At 46.0% G+C, this 21,814-nt stretch overlaps 2 long non-coding RNA genes across 2 annotated transcripts; both read right to left on the reverse strand.

Annotated features, from left to right (window-relative positions):
* Window positions 1–16,377: 16,377 nt before the first annotated feature.
* Window positions 16,378–18,233, reverse strand: LOC124646502. The gene is made up of 3 exons (XR_006986359.1): window positions 17,624–18,233; window positions 17,393–17,516; window positions 16,378–16,645 (listed from the first exon to the last, which is right to left on the reverse strand). It is a non-coding gene; the product is annotated as an uncharacterized LOC124646502 (long non-coding RNA).
* Window positions 18,234–18,280: 47 nt separating this feature from the next.
* LOC124646503 lies at window positions 18,281–19,572 on the reverse strand. Its single transcript, XR_006986360.1, has 3 exons — window positions 19,355–19,572; window positions 19,198–19,253; window positions 18,281–18,891 (listed from the first exon to the last, which is right to left on the reverse strand). It is a non-coding gene; the product is annotated as an uncharacterized LOC124646503 (long non-coding RNA).
* Between the last annotated feature and the right edge of the window lie 2,242 nt (window positions 19,573–21,814).

Genomic DNA, 21,814 nt, shown 5'->3' on the forward strand with positions numbered 1-21,814 from the left:
TCTTCGTAATGAGATGCGACGTGAATTCCGCGCTCAGGACGACGTGCTTAATGGGAAGATTGATGAGATTTCCCAAAAGCTGGATGCTACTCATGTGACCGTCACTACCATGCAAGATCAAATGACGGATGTACAATGTAATCTTGCTGATTTGCGCTTAGCTGTTGAGAATTTGACCGCGCAACAACAACAAGACGATGACGAAGATCCTGAGCTTCAAGATGACGCACACAATGCTCGTGATGCGCCACGTGGTAATCGTCCTCGCGGTTGGGCTCCACTTGGCCGCAATGGTCGTGGACAAGATGAGGAAGATGGCTTGGGTAAGCCCAAGTTTTCTATACCCCCGTTTGAAGGAGGAGCTGACGTTGAAGAATACCTCACTTGGGAGCTGAAGATTGAGAAGTTGTGGAGCTTACATCCACATTATACTGAAGACCGGAAGATCAAGCTTGCTTCTTCCGAGTTTGATGGCTACGCTTTGCGTTGGTGGGATGCTTTTGTTCGTAATCGCGACGAGGATGGTGAGCAGCCTATACGCACATGGCGTGCCATGAAGGAGGCAATGACTTCTCGCTTTGTGCCTACAAATTACTTGCGGAATATATATGATAAGCTGACTCTATTGAGACAAGGTGTGAAGACTGTGGATGAATACTACATGGAGATGGAGATGCTTATGCAGCGTGGCCGTGTCCGTGAGTCTCTTGAGATGACAATGCAGCGTTTCCTCAACGGTTTGAAGTATGATATCAAAGGCATTGTTCGTCACTACAGCTACACCAATATGAATCAATTGTTACATCATGCAAGAGAAGCTGAATCACAGTTGGCTGACGAAGCAAAGATCAAAGGTCGAGCTACAGGAGGTGGGCGTTTCACACCCCGCACGGCACCATCTTCGGCGCCGGCGCCTTCGACGCGCTCCGCACCTTACTCTACTCCGCCTAGTAAACCGGTCTCCAATGTGTCTAACACAAAGAAGTCCGAATCTGCTACAAGTACGAGTGGCTCTAATGTGTCTACTGCGCATAACCGTGATATGGTTTGTCATACATGTGGTGGCAAGGGTCACTTCAAGAGAGATTGTCCTAACCGCAAAGTCATGGTTATCAATGAGGACAATGAATACGAGACTGGAGATGATGTTGATCCTAATGCTCCGGAAGATGATGACTATGACACTGATGGTGAAGATGCATATCCGTCTGATGCTCGCACCATTGTTGTGTCGCATCGTGCTCTTAATGTGTTGCCTAGTGCATCTACTCAGCGCTGCAATTTGTTCCAAACAAAGGCTTTAGTTGGTCCTGACAAGGCTTGCAAGGTCATTATTGATGGCGGGAGTTGCCGCAATTTAGCAAGCAAGGAGTTATGTACCAAGCTGAAGTTGAAGTATCTACCGCACCCGCATCCATACTATATTCAGTGGTTGAGCGACAATGGTGAGATGAAAGTAAACCACATGGTGCGTGTTGAATTTGCTATTGGACCGTATAAGGATTGCATTGATTTTGATGTTGTTCCTATGACGGTGTGTCACCTACTATTGGGACGGCCTTGGCTCTATGACCGTTCTGTGCAACACAATGGCCGTGCTAATACATATCACTTGGAGTTTAAGGGCAAGAAAATTAATTTACAGCCTATGACACCACAAGCAAATTGTCAATGAGTCTCGTCAGAAAGTTGAAGTCAACTTGGAGGATGCTTCATTAGATAGGCGAGAGAATTGTAATGTTGTGAGTGATATAACGAAAAGTGAGAGAGTGAATTCCTTAGTCTCATTAGCCACCAAAGAAGACATGAGAGAATTTAGTGAGGATCCTACAGACCATGCCTCTTGTGCTCTTGTACGAGGGTACGGTTTTGGTTTCTAACGACATGACCCCTCTTCCTATTGGTGTTTCTAATGTTTTGCAGGAATTTGGCGACGTGTTTCCGGACGAGGTACCCGCAGGACTTCCACCATTGCGAGGTATTGAGCATCAAATCGACTTGATTCCCGGAGCTTCGCTACCCAATCGGGCACCATATAGAACGAACCCCGAAGAGACAAAGGAGATACAGAAGCAAGTACAAGCGCTACTCGACAAAGGTTATATCCGCATAAGCCTTAGTCCTTGTGTTGTTCCTGTTATTCTTGTTCCTAAGAAAGATGGTACATGGCGTATGTGCGTAGATTGTAGAGCGATAAACAACATTACTATTCGATATCGTCATCCTATTCCCCGTTTAGAGGATATGCTAGATGAATTGAGTGGTGCCGCTGTTTTCACTAAAATTGATTTGCGTAGTGGTTATCATCAAATTAGGATGAAAGAAGGGGATGAGTGGAAAACCGCCTTTAAAACAAAATTTGGTTTATATGAGTGGTTAGTAATGCCTTTTGGTTTAACTAATGCACCTAGCACTTTCATGAGACTCGATGAACCATGTTTTGCGTGATTTTATTGGCAAGTTTGTGGTTGTGTATTTTGATGATATATTAATCTACAGCCGCAATGAATCTGATCATATTATACATATTCGACATGTTTTGCAAGTGTTGCGTGATAGTAAACTCTATGGTAATCTTGAGAAGTGCACATTTTGCAAAGATAAGGTCATATTTCAGGTTATGTTGTCTCTAAGCATGGAGTAGAAGTAGATGTGTCTAAAATTGAAGCTATTCAAAATTGGCCTACTCCCATGAATGTGAGTCAAGTAAGAAGTTTTCATGGTCTAGCTGGGTTTTATCGCCGTTTTGTGCCCAATTTTTCTACTATTGCTGCACCTTTGAATGAATTGACTAAAAATGGTGTTGCATTTGAGTGGGGCGTTGCCCAAGATCATGCTTTTGATGAACTGAAACGATTGTTAACTTCTGCGCCGTTGCTTGCACTTCCTGATTTCAATAAGCAATTTGAGATTGAATGTGATGCTAGTGGTATTGGAATTGGTGGTGTGTTGATGCAAGAGGGTCGCCCAATTGCATATTTTTCTGGAGAAACTTTCCGGTGCTAAGTTGAACTATCCAATCTATGATAAAGAATTGTATGCTTTAATTAGAGTTCTTGAGGTTTGGCAACATTATTTGTGGCCAAAAGAATTTATCATACATTCTGATCATGAAGCTTTGAAATATCCGAAAGCCCAATCTACTTTGCATAGGCGTCTTGCTAAGTGGGTTGAGTTCATTGAGTCTTTTCCATACATTATTAAGCATAAGAAGGGAAAAGATAATATTGTTGCTGATGCTCTATCTAGGAAGACTATGCTATTAACCCATCTTGATGTTAAAATTCCTGGATTAGAGGTGTTATGTGATTTATATGCGACCGATCATGATTTTGCTGAACCGTACCGCTTGTGTGTTATGGGTAAAGCATGGGAAAAGTATCACATACACGATGGGTTCTTGTTTAGAGCTAACAAACTATGTGTTCCAGAATCGTCTGTGCGTTTGCTCTTATTGCAGGAATCACATGCTGGAGGTTTGATGGGTCACTTTGGGCGTGAGAAGACGCTAATCATGCTCGCTGATCATTTTTATTGGCCAAAGATGAGGCGGGATGTGGACAGGTATGTGAAGAGGTGCATTACTTGCAACAAGTCCAAGTCCAAGCTGAAGCCTCACGGTTTGTATACTCCGTTACCGGCACCTACTACACCTTGGGAATATATTAGTATGGATTTTGTGTTGGGTTTGCCGCGTACTAAACGAGGCCATGATTCTATATTTGTGGTAGTGGACAGATTTTCTAAAATGTCACACTTTATTGCTCGCCACAAAAGCGACGATGCGTCGCATATTGCTAACCTGTTTTTCGGGGAGATTGTTCGACTACATGGAGTTCCGAAGACTATTGTTTCGATCGTGATGTGAAGTTCATGAGCTACTTCGGAAGACACTTTGGGCAAAGCTAGGGACAAAGCTACCGTTCAGTACTACTTGTCATCCCCAAACCGATGGTCAAACCGAGGTGGTGAATCGAACCTTGTCACAACCGTTGAGATCCATGATCAAGAAGAACTCCGAAGGAGTGGGAAGAGTGTTTGCCGCATGTGGAGTTCGCTTACAACAGGCGGTACATTCTACCACGGAGTTGTGTCCTTTTGAGGTGGTGTATGGTTTCAAACCCATTACTCCACTTGATTTGTTGCCTTTGCCCATACATGAGAGAGTTAATATGGAGGCATCCAAGAGGGCAGATTTTGTGCGTAAGGTCCATGTGAAGACTAAAGAGTTGATCGAGAAGAAAGGCAAGAGCAATGCTGCAAGGATGAACAAGAAGCGCAAAGAGATGTTGTTCAAGCCTGGTGATATGGTCTAGGTACATTTTCGCAAGGATAGATTCCCGAAGCTGCGGAAGTCTAAGTTGAAGCCTCGTGGTGATGGTCCTTACAAAGTGCTTGCCAAGATCAATGATAATGCATACTCGATAGATCTTCCAGTTGATGAGTTTGGTGTCAGTAATTCTTTCAATGTTGCTGATTTGACACCATATGACGGAGAAGACCTTGGAGCGTCGAGGTTGACGCCTTTTGAAGGGGGGGGGGGGAGATGATGAGGACATCCCTACTACACCACTACCTCCGTCATTGATAAATGAAGATGAACCTGCTGTGAAGCTCAAGTCCGATGAAGTTCGGATTGGACCAATTACAAGAGCTCGTGCGAAGCTACTTAAACAACAGGTGAACTTGTTTCTAAACGATACTTTGATTGATGAGAACTTTATACTGCCTAAGTCCTATTACTTATGTATCATCAGGTATCAAGAGGAGACGAGCATCGCACGAGGAGAGGAGCAGCTGGACATGAAGATGGACGTCAAGATGGACGTGAAGCTAGACATGGAGCTGGACATGAAGATATCTCATGGACGTGCGAGGGAGGAGCGGGAGGAATGCGCGAGAGGAGAAGACGACGTCCAGGCCGGTCCGAAGACCCGGTCCGACCGGACCCTCGACCGGCCAGCCCGGTCACGAGCCCGGTTGACCGGTCGCTAACCGGCCGCCAACCGGATATGAAGCATCGTACGGGCAACAACCGGAAAGTTGCGAAGTTTCCGGTTGCCGCCCGGTTGACCGGACCACGGACCAGCCCGCCCGGTCCACAGCCCGGTTGACCGGATTCCGGACCGGACCAGTCCGAGTCCTGTCTCGACCGGATCTATTCCGGGTCGGTTATTCTTGTATCTTTTCGACCGGAACTCGTCCCGGACACCTATATAAGTGCCCGGGACGCCCCTAGCTGCTTTAGACCACGTTTAAGATAAACCCTAGTTCTTAGTTGTTTGCTCTAGCAAAACTATTGAATCCCTACACCATATTGCTTGATATTGTGTAGATCCTGAAAAAGTCTTGTGTGATCTGCTGTTCCATTTGGAATTAGACGGTTGCAACTTACCGCTTCGTGGTCGGCGGCTACGTGCGCAAGTGTGTGGAGTTGCGAATATCTTGCAGGGTTGAGAGCTGTTGCATTGGCGACAGTGGACCAATCGAGAGATCTCGTTGCGTCATACAAGTTATCATCCACTTCATCGTCGTGTTTCTCCGCTGCCATCACCCCGTGATCATCATCACCACCGTTGCTTACTGAGAAGATCGGGCCTCGCCTTATCACACACCGCTCCAGGCACTAACGCACCGATGGAGAATGCGGAGAACTCTGGATGGGAGAGATCCAAAATCTCCAACCAGGACCAGAAGACCCTCAAGAGGCTTGGCATGACCAAGAAGGAGGGCTCGCTGATCTTCCCCGGTGACGAGAGCTTCCCGCGTCCCCCGATTGGATACCGGGTAACTTTCATCGACCACCTCATTTGCGGCCTTTCCACCCCCATCCACGAGTTCCTTCGTGGAATTCTCTTTGTTTATGGGATTCACCTGCATCATCTGATCCACAACTCCATCCTCCACATCTTCATCTTTATCACCTTGTGCGAAGCCTTCCTCGGGACCCATCCTCATTGGGCATGTGGAAGCGCATTTTCTATCTCCGGCGCAACAGCTCCCGCAATTTCTCTTACAATGTGGGCGGCGTTGTCATCTGCGTCCAACCCGAAGTCGACTACTTCGACGTCAAATTCCCCGACTTCGTCCAAGGGTGGCGCAGGAGGTGGCTGTACGTCCAGGAGGAATACAACAACTCCCAAGAGTACAACATCGCTCCTTTTGATGGTGCCGTAAAAATCCTCAGGCGATCCTAGGACGCCGAGGCTACTACCGAAGAAAGGGCAGCTACCGATGCTTTGATGAAGCGCATCCACCTGCTCCAGAACACCCACGGTGAAGCACTGTCGGGTGTTCAAATCACTGCATATTTCCTTAGGATCAGGGTGCAGCCTCTGCAGGCTCGCAAAAACCCCCTTTGGATGTATGTTGGCGAAAAAGACGTCGATCGCTTATCCAAAGATCTCTCCATGAAGGACTTGGAAAAGCTCATCCGACGTTTTTCCTCGTTAAACAAGAGAAACGATGTTCCAAGCTCTTGCCGCATGGAGCCGTATAGCGGCAAGCACGCCCTTCCCGAAGTAAGTAACTTTTTCCCTCAAGTTGTACTTTTATTTGTCGAATGCTTTCTCATTTGTTTTGTATATTCACCTTGATCTTGCTTTTTTATCTTACAGAACCACCAAATTCTATCTTCTCTTCCTCCCCTTCCTGAAGGTGGAGAGGTGGACGAGCGAGCTATTGTCACAAACGACTCGCAAGAACCCTCTCGCCCTGAGAGCGAAGTTGCAGGATCTCACAAATCCGCGGCTTCCTCCGAAAAATCTGAATCGGAACCTTCTGAATCAGGCCGCTCTCCTCCTTCCGCTGTTTCTCCAAGGACCAAGAGGAAGAGGGATGAACTCGAAGATTCTGGCACCTCCAAGCCCACGGAACCTGCTGCCGAAGAAACGTCACCCGAAGAAGAGGGTGCCTTTAACCCTTACGACGGCGCAGGCTCCGTTAGCTCGTAAGATTTTACACTGTTATTACTTGTTCCACTTCTCTTTTCATTGTCATACTCATTTTCCTGTGTTGATAGTGGCAACGAAGAAGAAGAAAAAGAGGAAACCGAGGTTCATGGTGCGGCTCTCTCGAGTACGTCCCAAACCTTGGTTCTCTCTGAAGAACGCCGTGCTGCCGAGGAATCCTCGCCTCCCCCTCAACAAAACATGGAAACCTCGAGTCCTACAACCAGCCCCCGAGCCCCCTCACCGAAGAGAGCAAGGATTGGGGCTGGCGATAGCCATGCGATTGTTGCGGGGGGTTCCTCGACTTCTGTTTTGGACGATGTAAGTCTTCTTTTTCTTCTTGATTTACTATTTTGCTTTGCCAGTCTATCTTTGATCATTTGTCGAGTTTTCTCCCTTCTGAACTTGTTTTTTGATGCTCTCTTTATAGCCTGTGATGAAGCATCTCATCAAGCTTGGGACCCAATTTATTGGGTACCGCGATGTAGCCGGAGATATGAGAGGTAATATCCTCTTTGTTCTGTATACCCCATTTTTCTCGGCAAACCTCTTTTTGTATTTTTTTGACAGATTTTCACGTTTGGACCTTCCTTTCAGAAAACTTCGATTGAGCCGAGAAACGCGCTGAAGAGCTCGCTGTTAAGCTTGAACAAAGCGAAAAGGCTCGCGAGAAAGCTGAACGAGATGCTGCTACTGTTGAAGATCTTCGCCAGAGGCTCCACAAAGCTGAAAATGCTCTGAGTGACAAAGTATCTCAACAGATAGCGCGTGAAAATGCCATCATAGATCATTTGGAAACCCAGAACCGACGATTCGTTAGTAAGTATCTTCCTTCGCCTGCTTTTGTTTTTGTCTTTACTTGCTTCTCTAAATATTCATGAAGTTCTGCTTTGCTCGAGCAGGGAGGATGGGTGAGGACTTTAACTTACACGAGGGTGCCGAAGATCATCTTCTAGACACTCTTTCCATCCTCGAGCTGCATGGCGACCTGGCGCGCACAAACATTTCTGAATCTCGTGCTTCGTTTAAACGGCTATTCCCTCACTTCTTTCCAAAGCAGACACAACCTGAGACTTTCTCCAAGCTTGTGCATCACTTTCGAGGTGAAGAAGATCCTGCTTTGGTTTACCGGCAGGAGAACCTGAAGGTTGGAGTCGAGGGAACAATAGCCCTGGTTGCCGACAGCCACCAAAACGTCGACTGGACGAAGGTTGGCGACCCCAAGGGGATGAACAAGGACAAATGGAAAACTTTGGTGAAGGCTACAAAGCCTCACTCGAAGAAGATCCTCGCCTTCCTAGGGCACAAACCTGCATCTGCGCACTGCCAAACCGGAGGTCAAGTAGACCAACCTACCCCTTTGTATTTTCTTTTTTCCTTTGGTAGTTGTCGCCATCCTTATGATTTGCGACTATCCTAGAAGTCAGCTTTTGTAATGGGCCTCAATTATGTAAATATCTCGACTATTAATGAAAAAGGGTGATCCTTGCTGAATGATTGATTGTCAACTTTTCTTTCTTCCAGTTTGTATTTGATAATTATTCCGAGGCCGATCGACCGTCCTCTGCTTCTACTGCCGCGTCTCACTCTAAACGGATACCTGGCGACGTTTCCTTGGACGATTCTTCGGGTGCTGACTCACTTCAGCAAGAGCTAATTGAACTTCGACAACAACTTCAAGCCATGAAAAAACAAGCCATCACTATCATGGACCGATCTCGCAAATCCTCTGATCGCGAAAAAACTGCTCTTCGACAAGCTCAAGAAGCTCTGGAACTGAAAGAAACCGCGATCGCCGAAGCGTTATAGGCTACCACCCGAGAAAATTACATGCTTGAGCTGATGACTGACGCAAGTCTAGATATGGCAGGTACGTTATGCTTATCCTTGCTTGTTCCTCGACAATACTTCTATATCCTGTCATATGTTGCTTTTCTTTGTTGGTCCTAGGTTTCTTTATTGATGCTGTTGCTGAAGATCAACGTGTTGATTCGCGGGTTGAGATCCTTCTCCGGCTTGCCAAAGAAAATGGCAGTAATTTTTGGGCTAGCGAGGATCGCACCCGAAAAATTGTTCGATTCCAAGATCGCGCTGCTCAGGTCCGAGAATTTCTTGAGTTCTGCACTAGCACCTTAGCCATGGTGTACAGTGCTATGTTTCCTCGGAATCCTCAACCCAAATCTCTTCCTGAATTGATGAAGAATTTCAAGAACGTTAATCAGATCCACAACTTCGAGAAAGCCCAACTGATGGCTGGCGCCAGATTTGCATTAATCTGGTTGAAGATTTGCCACTCAAAACTAGACCTAGATAAGGTTATCGATGTCTGCTACTCCAAATTAAAGCAGGGGAGAAGAAACGTCGACAAGCTTAATGATGCAGTTACGCCAGTTGATGAGAAGATGATCGAAGAACTCCTGAGGGTTGACACTGTTTTCTTCCATAACTATCATTATACAGATGCCTTGGATGCTCATGCTGAGGGTGAAAGAGTAACAATAGATGACCTGCTGTAGCTATCTTGTTTTTTCTTTCTATTGTGTTCACTGTTGGGTCAGAGTGTAGAGTTTGTATATTGCGGGTCACTTGCACTGTAAACAATATTTGCGAGACTTATGTATAGTCAAGGCAAGTTTATTTGTTTTTTGTTTTCCTCTATCCCCCGAGTATTTTGGTAGCCATATGTATATTTATTTATTCGCGAGGTATATGAACAAAGCCAAATAGTTTTGAACTGTATTTTGCGAGAGCCAAGTATATATTGTTGATTCTACGGGTTTAAGCCCCCGAGCCTGATGAAGAAAAAGATATATATCACCAATATTTTTACTATATTGCAGCATCACGAGCTCGCCTCATTAAAAACCTTTCAGCCCCACTCGGTGTCCTGAAAGGAAAAGAGTGCGTCTAAAAACTCGTGAGCTTTTCAGTACATTGTATGCTTATATATGTAACTCTATTTTGGCTTCTACGCGTAAAAACGCCGGAGCTGCGCCACGTTCCAGGGGTTTGGTTCTTCCTTCCCTTTCTTCTTGTACGCTCCTCCTGGAATCACTTCGGTGATGATGTATGGTCCTACCCAAGGTGACTCGAAATTTTCATGGCTGTCCTGCGTAAGCCGAAGAGCCAGATCGCCAACTTGAAAGGACCTTGGTCGCAAACGTCGACTGTGATAAATTTTCAGGTTCTGTTGATACGTGGTGACTCTTGACAACACCTCATCTCTGGCTTCGTCGAGTGCGTCGACATCATCCTCCATCGCATTTCTCGAGGTTTCTTCATCATACTCTGCCACTCTTGGCGAGTTATGTTCTATTTCTACCGGGAGCACCGCCTCAGCTCCATGGACCAGGAAGAACGGAGTTTCTTGCGTCGCTGTGTTGGGTGTTGTCCGTATGCTCCATAGTATGCTAGGCAACTCATCTGGCCAAGTATGCCGAGCTTTCTCCGATGGTGTTAACAGCCGTTTCTTGATACCGCTGCAGATGATGCCGTTCGCTTTTTCGACTTGGCCATTGGTTTGCGGGTGCGCCACCGATGCGAAGTGTAGTTTGATGCCTACCTCTACACAGTATGCCTTGAATTCTTTGGAGGTAAAATTGCTGCCATTGTCCGTAACTATGCTATTAGGGACACCAAATCGAAAGACTATGCCCTTGATGAAGCTCACCACCGATGCTGCATCTGCCGAGGTTACTGGTACTGTTTCGATCCACTTGGTGAACTTGTCGACAACCACGAGCAGATATACGTATCCTCCTGGCCAAGCCTTGTGTAATTTACCCACGATGTCAAGACCCCATTGGGCGAAGGGCCAAACCAATGGTATTGGCATCAGCTCTGCTGCCGGAGAATGAGGCTTTCCTGCAAATCTTTGACACGCATCGCAAGTGCGCACTATGTTTTTTGCGTCTTCTACCGCCGTTGACCAATAGAAACCTGCCCTGAAGACTTTTGCTGCTATCGCTCGACTGCTTGCGTGGTGGCCACATATTCCCTCGTGTACATCCTTCAGTGTAACTCTTCCTTCCTCGGGTGTAACACACCTTTGCAATACTCCCGATATACTTCATTTGTATAGCTCTCCCTTGACCACGGTAAAGGCTTTAGATCGTCGGATGGCTCGTCTTGCCTCCACCGGATCTTCGGGTATCTCTTTCCTCATGATATATGCCACGTACGCCTGCATCCAAGGAACTTGTATCATCATAACCTCATTTGGTTCCTCCTCATCTTCCGATGCGTTTGCTTCTAGATTCGCTGGAGCCCCTGAGTCCTTCTCAGGGTTTTCTTTTTTCTTCGGTTTCTTCGGTGTTTTCTTCGCCTTAATTGATCTCTCGCTTATCTCCGCCCAAAATACACCAGGTGGTATTGGTAAACACTGTGATCCGATATTTGCCAAAACATCGGCTTCATCGTTGCTGAGTCTGCTGATATGGTTCACTTCGCATCCATCAAAGAGTTTTTCGAGTTCATTATATACCTCCTTGTATGCCATCATGCTGTCGTTGATTACATCGCACTTGTTCATCACCTGTTGAGCCACCAATTGGGAGTCACCGAAAATTTTCAGTCGAGTCGCGCCACACGCCTTTGCCATCTTCATCCCATGTATGAGTGCTTCATATTCTGCCTCATTATTTGATGGTTTGGGGAATGTCATCCACAATATATATTTTATTTTATCGCCTTGGGGTGACACTAGTATCACGCCTGCTCCAGCTCCTTCTACTCTCTTGGACCCGTTGAAGTTCATATGCCAGGTACTCGACAAATCAGGGGGTCCCGTGTTTTGCAGCTCCATCAACTCTGCGACGAAATCTGGCAGAATTTGCGACTTGACTGCTTTTCGTTTTTCATATGTGATGTCCCGAGGGGAAAGCTCTATTCCCCAAAGGGAGACATGGCCCGTAGCTTTTGGATTGTTTAGGATATTTGATAAAGGCGCCTCGTTGACCAGTATTATCGGATGTGCCGAAAAATAGTGCCGCAACTTTTTTGTTATCGTAAACACTCCATATGCTAACTTCTGATACTGCGGGTAACACTGTTTTGATGGTGATAGAACTTCACTGATGAAGTACACCGGCCTTTGGATTCCATGAATTTTCCCTTCTTCTTCCCTTTCTACCACAAGAACTGTGCTGACCACCTGAGGTGTGGCCACGATATACAACAAGAGAGGTTCTTTTTTCCTTTGGAGCCACCAGAATTGGGGGTGTCGAGATTGTACGCTTGAGGTGCTCGAAAGCGTTGTCTGCTTCTTCGTTCCACTCGAACTTTTCTCCTTGCTTGATGAGCGCGTAAAATGGCAGCGCTTTTTCTCCTAGCATGGCGACAAATCTGCTTAAAGCTGCGACACGTCCTGTTAGCTGCTGTATCTCCTTGAGCTTCGTGGGCTTCCTCATTGTCACGATGGCTTGTATCTTCTTGGGGTTTGCCTCAATTCCTCTGGCTGATACCAAGTATCCGAGGAGTTCTCCCGCAGGAACGCCGAAGGAACACTTCGTCGGGTTTAGCTTGAGGCGAAACTTGTCGAGGTTGTCGAAGGTTTCCTTAAGATCATCGATCAAAGATAACCCCTGTTTTGTTGTTATGACAAGGTCGTCGATGTACACTTGGACGTTCTTGCCAATCTACATGGCGAGACACTTTTGCATCATCCTCCGATAAGTAGCTCCCGCATTTTTCAACCCGAAAGGCATTGTTCTGTAGCAGAACACACAATAGGGGGTTATAAAAGCTGTTTTGACCTCATCTTCTTCTTTTAGGCAGATCTGGTTATAACCAGAATACGAGTCCAGGAAGGAAAGACGTTCGCATCCCGCTGTGGAGTCGATAATTTGATCGATCCTTGGGAGGGGAAGTGATCCTTTGGACAATGTTTATTGAGACAAGTTAAGTCGACGCACATGCGAAGGACATCAGTGTTTTTCTTCGGGACCAGAACTGGGTTAGCGACCCACGTGGCCTCTGTGTGCAGCTCCCTGATGAAGTTTTCTTCTCGAAGTCGATTAATTTCTGAGAGCATAATTTTGCGGTTTGGTTCCGAAAAACTCTGCAAAGGTTGTCGAATTGGCCTGGCCCTTGCTGTCACCCGTCCTGACATCTCCTATCATATCCACATTCTGAGTCAGTTCATGTCTGCTCCCACCATATTCCACCACAGTCACCTCCTCTGTGTCCTACACTATCTCCGTGGCACCATCTACCGTCGCCTTTTCTTTCCTCGTTCCATCCCCTTACAGCTCCAGACATACTCAGATGCTACGTGGGCTAGTGATCCAACGGATCGTCGGTCTCTTTCTGCCTGTCTTTTTCTTGGTGGTTCTCTCATTGCTTGGAAGACCAAGAAATAGACCGCCGTCTCTCGTTCGAGTGCAGATGCTAAGTTGCGAGCGATGGCTCTCTTGACGGCAGAGGTGAGTTGGTTACGCTGGTTGATGTTTTCTATCATTTTAAATTTTATATCATTTTATTTTATATTTTATAAAGCTAAAGATCTCGGTTGATGTCTCCAACCGGGATTAAAGACTTTCGCACGAGTTACAGCCTTTTAATCCCGGTTAGTGTCTACAACTGTGACTAAGGATTCCGTATGAACCGAAAGTGATGCTGGCCATGCCCCGTGAGGCGTTCTAGCTGTTAAAACAGAGACTAATACGTACATTAATCGGTTCCAAACGAGACCGAAACTAATAATCCGAACAACTCCAAACGGAAAGCATTTTTCTACTAGTGTCCCATGATCCCATCTTCATCCTCTCCTTCCACGTACTTCCTCTGTTGCTTCATCCTTCAACGAATCCAACCGCACAGGAAAGAACATTTCTCCTTCAACGAATTCAACCGCACAGGAAAGAACATTTTTGTTGTACGGACTATGACAATGACATGACACATATTTCCTGTTTGCTTGTCCTATTTGGCGCGCCGAATCTTGCGGTGCTTGATTGGCTTTAACTAGTTTTAGAACAAAATTTGAACATTGTGTGATATATTTATTTTTATTTTATTTCCATTCACTTTCTTCCGAAGTTGACAAATTCACGTAGCCTTTGTTCCAATTCTTTTTTTTTTCACGTAACGTGCAGCCTTCCAAAGGATATTCTTTTAGACGGGCAAAAGCTTTGCCTTTTATATCGAGTGGACAACCAGAGGTAGAACAGCATTTTGCTTTGTCCGTCAGCAAGCGTTTCCACGAGTCCACGACCACGGCTCCGCTGATTCCGGGTCTATTGTGACTTTTTTTTTTATTCTGAGGGGAATCTGCTTGTGACTTTGCGAGACTGAAATGCAACTCGTTTGTACAGATGCACGGAGGATGCAAGTGCCGACGATCTGGACATAATTCCGGCTTCCGACACATGCCAGTTAAGTGGATGATGTGGCAATCCTAATACAGTTTTAGCAAATTAAGTGCCGACGATCTGGACATAATTCGGGCCTTTTAATCCTACTAGTACAAATGCCCGTGCGTTGCCACGGGGTCTCAAATTTTATTTCTCAATACATATATATAATTTACAACTTACTATGAAAATTCGAAATAAATCAAGGATCTTATTATGTACTACACCATGATAATACTGAACGCTCATTGTTGTGCACCTACGTGGTTCCAAATTCTAGGTCTTCTGTTTACTCTTACGCGGTAAGTTCCACACTTGTGTTCTGAGTCGTCATACCTGTCAACTCAATAAACTCTCTTTTTGATATATTATAATCTCACAAAACGTGGGTGTCGTGAACTCGTCTGGTAGATGCATAACACATGTTTATATTACACTTTAAACCTTAATATTTTTCTCAATCTAGTGGGCCTGAAGTCGCACTTTCCCCATCCACCGCTCTCATCCTTCTACAGTAGCTTTGAGAGGCGGAGTGCTCTGACCGGGCCGCCGACGACCTCTCCGCCAGAGTAGCTGGCCGGAGCTGGTCTAGGTCTGGCGCCGAAGTAGTTTCTAGGGTTCCTTTGTAGCTTTCTCTTCTTGTTTCGGCTGATGCCGGTGTTTGGGCGTATGCCCTGTAGTCTAGGCGGAACTTCGGATCTCCTCCACCAGATCCTTGCTGTTCTAGGGATGCTGCTGGTCCTGCTGCTTCTCCTCCGGTCGGAGCGCGGTCTGGTCAGCAGCGCCGCCGCCTTCTGCAATAAAAAGGTGGATCTGAGATCTAATATCCCTGGCTATGCGGTGGAAGGACTCCTAACCGGCCATGGTGGCAAGGAGGAGTACGGCGCCGGTGTAGCAAGGCTTGCTGTTTTCCCTCTCCAGGCTGACCGTGGTGGTGAGGTGGAGAAGAAGACTGGTGAGCCGATTTTCCCTCTGGAGTTCGGATCTCTCTCTCCGCATCGAAGCTGCTGTGTCTGTAAGTGTTCACCATTCTTCTCCCTGGCCGGCCATGGAGGCGAGGATGGAGTGCCCGTGGTGGACTTGCTGAAGCAGCTGCCAAGGTGCTTGCCTTCGAGGTGATATGGAGTCTTGCGTTGCAAGCTCATCCGAACACACGACGACGATGCTCGCCGCCGTGATCTCTGGCCGGCAGGGCGGCCCGTTCTCAACCTCCTCCTTGGAGGCCTTGATTGGTTTCTTCTGCTGGAGCTCGACGGGGAGCTTTCTCCAAGTGGTTTGTCCCCGGAGTCAGCTCAACGGCCGACGGCAAGAATCCATCGCCGGAGTAGGGCTTTCGAGCGCCCAACTCTCTGATCTCGGCGGTGACGCCTTGAGATCGCCGGCGGTCGGTGGCGGAGGCACCATAGCACTGGATTGCTTTTCTTCTTTAGGTGCTAGGGTGTTTTTTGTAATAACGAGGGCCCTTTCTTCAAATTTCTGGTTTCTTCGTGCGAGGGATGTAAAAGGGCCTTTGTGTAAATTGTACCTGCCACATGTCTAATGGAGTATCTCTGGGTCTTCTTGACCCAGCTGTTGTTCAAAAAAAAAATCTAGTGGGCCTGTATTTCCAGCGCCACCGACCAATTTTCATGCCCGGCTAATGCTCATATAACACTGTAAAAACTGGGAGTTAATCTCACAAGCATCCACCCATTTAGACAACAGAGGAGGAAATGTCTCCCATGTCCGTCTTCGTGTATATGAGGTTATTTTGAGTGAGCTACATAAGCAATACTCATAAAATAACACGAAAGAATAACTCTTAATTTGGCAAACTAAACCTTCGGTTAGATTTTTTTGTTAAACTGCAGAACCATGGGAAACTAAACTTTCCATTAGAAACATTTTGGTGATAAACTATAGTTTTGTTGTACGTTATAGCTTTGTATAGTACACGTGCTTCCAACCTTTTTATATTAAAACCAACATTTTCAACATTATTGGTGTGCTACATATACAACGACTTGGACCATCAGACAACACATATGATGATACCAAAAGTGCGTCCCATGGAGAGAATAATTGAAGTGAAGTGATGCCTATATATTCATAGGTTGCATTATATACCTAGTACACTTGGTGTGTCCACATGTAATGTTGGACTGTACAGACATCATATGTGCCATACTTAAAATCAGCCACATTGTAATAATAATGTGTAGTTTTCGCATTATATAGAGAAGCAAACTGCCCAGCAGAAGTAGATTTACAAGTCCATTCATCAAGCCCAAAAAAAGGTATTCTTCCAGTTCTTCAATTTCTCGTCACACTGGGAATGGAAAGCATCATATACCTAGCCAATCTCTACCGGAAACATCGCAGGAAAAAGTATCAAGACCACATAAAGACACAAAAAGAAAATGTGCTGCTATGATCTTGATTCTAGGAACACATAAAAACTACATTGTAAGTAGTAGAATTTATATCGAGGGGAAATAAAATCCATCTAATTACAGCATGGAAGCATATCTTCAATATGCATTTTAGTCAATGAATTGATTTCAAACAGGATCACCAAAGTTTTATTAGCAGTCCCATACTTTGGCAGTTAGGAAAGGTAAACTTATCAGTGCACATGTATCTTAGCTATACATGGTTACATATAAAGTCATAACAATTTATAAACAAACCCTGCAGCTTCATAACCGAGAATGCAGCGAAAGAGACCCTTGGGATCCTGCTTAGTAATTTTTTCCCTGACATAACCACAAGGTCTAGTAAATCTCTACACCATAAAAGTATACTATGAAGTTTCTACATGCATTTTAATCTATACATCAGCTCATGTTACTTTAGAGCCACATTCCCACTCGATGGGAACTTGGAAAGCACAAAACAGGAACACCTCATACATGGCTACCTAATAATTCAAGTAATCTCCAACTATTCAATGACGTGGCGATCCCTGGTAATAATCTACCATGATGTTCCATAGTCGTGTGATGGAGTGAGATACAAACTAAAGACAAAAAAAAAATCCATTCGGTACAGGCACTAAGTATTAGTAATGGATAAGTGGTCAGAAAGAGCAGGGGAGAGTGGGGAAGAGACCTTGAAGCTCCAGGTGTAGTAGTTGGTGTTGCAAAGCGCGGTGGGGAGGATCATAAATGCCGACCTTGACAGCAACTGCATGTCCTCGATCACCAGCGCCATGTTCGCATATAGGCTAGCACCGCTGCAGCCACCCGATCCAGATCAAACCAAGCAATTCCAAGCAAAATCACAACAGTAAACACTACCAAGGGAGTTCCATTGGGGGATCCCAAGAGGAGGAGACCGTACTTGGGACGATGCGGTGGTGGCCACACCCCTGATGGTGGGGGGCTTCATCTTGATGACCTCATTGTCGTTAATCTCCTCCTCATCATTCCCAAACTCTAAATCCGATTCCCCCAAGTGCACCTGATTAAAATCCTCAAACTGCCCATCCACTGTGAGGCATGCGGTGCGCTTCTCCTGCTCGAAATCATCCACCTATGTTAACAAAAAACACTGAAGAAATACATGAAAAATTGGATCTGAACACTATTTGAATGCAGAACATAAAACAAAAGAGGACAAATTCAGGCGAACGGGGCTAGTCCACCAACGATGCCCACGGTCGACGGCCTTGGTGAGCTCCCAAGTGAGCAGTTCGATCGGTGACACGGGGCAAGCGAATCGGGGGCAGCGGCCTTGGCAAGCGTCCAGGTGAGCAGCTCCCTCCCGCCGCCACGGCGGCACACCCAACGTCGGTTTGCGAGGCGGAGGACGATGGTGATGCTGGAGGCGTCGAGGGCATGGGGGCAGGGGTGGGCCTCCGAGATGCCAGGCAGGACTTGAGAGAGGAGACCGGGGGGTAATCGTCAACACAGCCAGAAGATAACATGAACCATTGAGTAACAGGGCATGCCTGAAGGTTTGAACAAAACATAGAAGAAAAAGACAACATCTTATTTAAATAGAAAATGGCAACATCTTGATCGGCTACATACAAGATTGAAAAAAAAATACCGCAAAGGATGTATAAAATAGAATCCCAACAATGCAATTCTCAAGGTGTCAAATATTACATACTCTAGTAACATTGTATCTGGCAAGTATCCTAATATAATGAGAACAATACAACATGCTATGTGTATACTTTTCTTGAAACGATGTGCACAGATAGAAGAGAGAGTTAAGTAATGGGTACAAATCAAGAACAGAGCTAACCAACTTGTAACAATCACAGTACAGGCTTTGCAACTTTATCGGAATTAATTTGTGATGTAGAGCCCACTTGTGTGCGCCAATTGCATTTGCAGCAGGTCCAAAGTTAGCTAATGTCTTCTAAGTATAGCAACAACACACAGAAGAGAAGCATCGAAATCATAAGCTCCTTTGTTACATCTCATAATCTCAAGAGATTGCTTTCCCCTTATCAGAGACTCAAACCTGTCGGGTGTCTTTTCATGGCGCAGTTTGAATTCAGAACAAGCAAGCCATTGGAGAATTGCAACAAGCTCCAAATTGAAAGCATGACCGCACAACATTGAAGATCGAGATAATTGCAGAAGAATTCCGCCAACCTGAAATGGCAGCGGCATTAACAATTCTTGGGCTACAAGTGTAAGAAGCAAAAAATAATTAAGGATTGAGGTTGCGTGTGAAGAATATCTCACATGAGCACTCACCATGCTCGGGGTACCCATATGTATGTTGATGAGTTTATTATGTAGTAATAAAAGTGGGCCATCATAAAATGAGCTATGTTAAGTATGACTAACGAACAACATCAGGTTTCATAATGTTTAAATGGATACCTTACAAATACGCACATATCTTACAAATACATGCACAAATCAAATAAATTTACGGAGTAAGTTAATTAGTACCTAGTCACTCATTTACTTAAAATAGATCTATGTAAGTATTAGGACCAGCGAATGACCTGCACAAGGTTAGTTAGCCATCAGCTTAGTAAACATAATATGCAGCAATTTGACAAGCTTCTCTGAAGCTACTCTATTAATTTGGCAAGCCTAGCATCACCTTCAACCTTCAGAGGATCCTTATTCTCCAGCAGCGATGTGCCATTCTTCAGAATCAAGATGGATGTGCAGACCTACAGGGTAATTCCATCAAACACCTTGTATACCAAAAATGCAAATAAAAATACACACATGGCTCGCTAATGAAAACCCCCCAACCATGACGCTGGATCGTGACTGGAAAGCGATAATTGAGTTCCTCTTCCACGGAATGCAGTCCCTCCCAGGCGCGCTCAGCCGGGCCCTCTCCTCCTTGCCGCCCGCCAGCCCGCACCACGTCCGCTTTCCGCCGCCATTCATTTTGTCTCTCCCCACCTGTTTGTGGCTGCTCCTCCTTGCTGGCCGGCGAAGGCGCAAGGACCTCAGAGGGAGAGGGAGGGGGATGCACGGGGTCCTCAATACGATGTCATGAGAGTGAGCGGCGGGGGTTTACGGAAGAGGGAGCAGAGTCGTCCGTGACGACGGCGCCGGTCGAGGGCGGCTGTGAGATGGAGGAGAGGTGGCAGGCGGCGACGGGCCTAGACGAGGCCAGCGAGATCCAATTTTCCAGGGGTCCAGAGCATGACGAATCGGCGGGTGGGTGTCAGACGAATGAGAAAAACCGGTGGAACGAGGGTGTGAGGTGGACGAGAAAAACCGGTGGAGTGGGTTACGACGAGGGTGCCATGGATTCCTGGGAGGAGCCGTCCGCCATGGGGAGTGCCGTCTCCGGCGGAGCGGCGGTGGCAAGGGACGCTCATCCTATTTTGTGTACGACGGGAGGCCGGCGGCGGCCACGCGTGAGGAAAGTGGAAGCAGATGCAGGCAAGGCGGAGGTTTGACGGGATTAGGGCGACGGCCCATGTTGGCCCGGCCCAGGTAGGCGCGTGCGGAGCGTACGGAACGGGAGGACGACGAAAAGTTGGTCGCAGTGAGACATTGGCAGAATAGAGAACATGTTCCTCCTTTTTAAGTAGTGTAGATTAAGTGTAGCGTATTTTTAGCTGTCATGTGTAACTGAAATATTTGATTAATATATAAATGTTACGAACATTTTCTTTCAATTGGTGTTCCGGGGAGATCGAGGTTAGCTGATGGGCGCCTATTCTACGAGGAAAGAATCGCGTGCGTATATAGTAGTCGATGATCCCTATGCTTTATATTATGGACAATATCGTTACCCCAAAGACCAGCTACTACAACTTTTAGCAAATTGCAACTTGTCGTTGTAAGTGACACACAATTTCTTGGATGATGGAGCATGTGAGAGCGCCTATCACACTCGATTTATTATACTGAGTTGTGTGTAAAACTCTCAATGGCATACGACTCAGCTAACCTGAACCATGTGCGATTTATTGTACTGAGGTGTGTGTAAAACTGTCAGTGACATACTGAGTTTCTTAACTTCTCTTCATAGGGATTTCTATTGCTGTAATTGATGTCAGTGTTAGTCATGGACAGATCTTCGGCTAGACACAACACACCGATTTATTTATTACGAAAAGAGAGTACAACACAAAAACAAATTGCAGACGAGCAAGTAGCCAAGTAAGCGGTACGGTCATGGACAGATCTTCAGGTGGGTACACTAGTGGAAAACGGGGCAATAGGCCCGGTCCATTTGGGCCTTTAGACCCGGTTCCCGAACCGGGACCAACTAGGCGGGACTAAAGGGGGTACCCTTTAGTCCCGGTTCAAGGTAAACCGGGCCTAAAGGCCTCAACACGTGGTGCGACCAGGGAGCTCGCGCCGGAAGGGCTTTGGTCCCGGTTCGTGGTACGAACCGGGCCTATGTTCTCTGCCGCGGCGGAGAATTGCTATTTCTCTGCCGCGGCACAGATTTGGGCTGTACCAGCGTTTCTGCCGCGGCGAGAAACGATCCGTTTCCCTTGCCGCGGCGAGTTTCGACAATGCATATATATATCATTCAAGAAACCACAAAAAATCGTCATGAATATATATAGACATCGTCAACGGTAGACGACATAGTCAACACGAGTACACGTAATGCATGCATATTTACAATACAACTTTTCCCGAACGAATATCCTCCGCCGTCACGATCTTCCGATAGTGCTCTCCACCTGGGGTAAGGACCTCGGTAATAAAGAATCCCGCGATTTCCTCTTGAATTGCTTTTATTTGATCCGCTCGTTATGAGAGTGTCCCGCAGGCGTGTCATCTATATTTAAAAAAGGAGATCAATATATGAATGGAACTCAATACAATAGATGGTACTAATTAAGATTAATTGTGAAAATTTGTTATCGTACACGAGTGTGGTGTATTTGGGGATCCCCACCCTTGGGACAGGCCATGTCACGCATGAAGGTGCGGACGTAGTATCCACATAAGTTATTCCCTTGTTCCTGCCTCATACACTTTACGAAAAAATAGTTCGATCAAACTAATAATCAAGCATCGTATTGAAAGTAAATATCATATATAAAGTTTCACGGACATAGCTATATATATAGTA

This window comes from Lolium rigidum, chromosome 4 (assembly GCF_022539505.1).
Source record: "Lolium rigidum isolate FL_2022 chromosome 4, APGP_CSIRO_Lrig_0.1, whole genome shotgun sequence".
Lineage (NCBI taxonomy): Eukaryota > Viridiplantae > Streptophyta > Magnoliopsida > Poales > Poaceae > Lolium > Lolium rigidum.